The 746-nt window shown below is 34.2% G+C and overlaps 1 protein-coding gene across 4 annotated transcripts in view; it reads right to left on the reverse strand.

Annotated features, from left to right (window-relative positions):
* Positions 1-503: 503 nt before the first annotated feature.
* elac2 (elaC ribonuclease Z 2) overlaps positions 504-746 on the reverse strand; it is a 32228-nt gene continuing 31985 nt past the window's right edge. For all 4 annotated transcript variants that reach the window (XM_061981475.1, XM_061981473.1, XM_061981474.1 and 1 more), the window contains exon 25: positions 504-746. This exon is cut by the window's right edge and continues 256 nt beyond it. The gene's annotated coding sequence lies outside the window, so the exon portion shown is untranslated.

Raw genomic sequence — 746 nt, forward strand, 5'->3', positions numbered from 1 at the left:
ACATTCTCTTTTAGATGCAATGATTTTCCGTACTGGGACCATGATTTATGTCCTAACTTGTTCACACCTCCTCATATGGAAGCTACTTTTCCTTGTTGATGTCTCAAGAAGGGTAGAAATACAAAAGTGCACACACACGTAAGGCAACAAGAAAGATATTCAACACTTCTGTTTTTCTTAAGTAAATCTACAGGGGCGTCCAAACTTTTTGACTTGGGGGGCTGATGGCCCAAAGCCTACTGCATGTAAAGTAACATATATGTATATATATATATATATATATATATGCGTGTGTGTGTACATATTTTATTAATATAATGGATGTATAATTAATATAATTGGATATTAATAGTATGTAAAAGTTTGACTCCTGCCTTGTTTAATTCCGTGACGACCCCCTTAATGTTTTGTAATCTATCAGAAATATCAAGCAAATAAAATGTGCCAAACATGGATAAGTGTGGAGAGTGTTTAGTAAAAGATGACATTTTTTAAACACAATCCCACTTCCTACAACGGTGTTGGTGCTTTATTAATTTCAAATACATGCAAGTAGTGTTTTTTTGCTTTGGAGTTCTGAAATGATGAAACTCTCGTTGCACTTTGTTCCTCCATCTGTGTGGCAAGCGCAAAGACAAGCAATAAAAATCAAAACATATCTTCACTAATGCACAAGACCAAGCTGAAGTGCTTTCACAAAATAAACACTGCTTGAAAACAAACCAAATCAAAATGTTAATTCTACA

This window comes from Nerophis lumbriciformis, linkage group LG24, assembly GCF_033978685.3.
Source record: "Nerophis lumbriciformis linkage group LG24, RoL_Nlum_v2.1, whole genome shotgun sequence".
Taxonomy (NCBI): Eukaryota; Metazoa; Chordata; class Actinopteri; order Syngnathiformes; family Syngnathidae; genus Nerophis; species Nerophis lumbriciformis.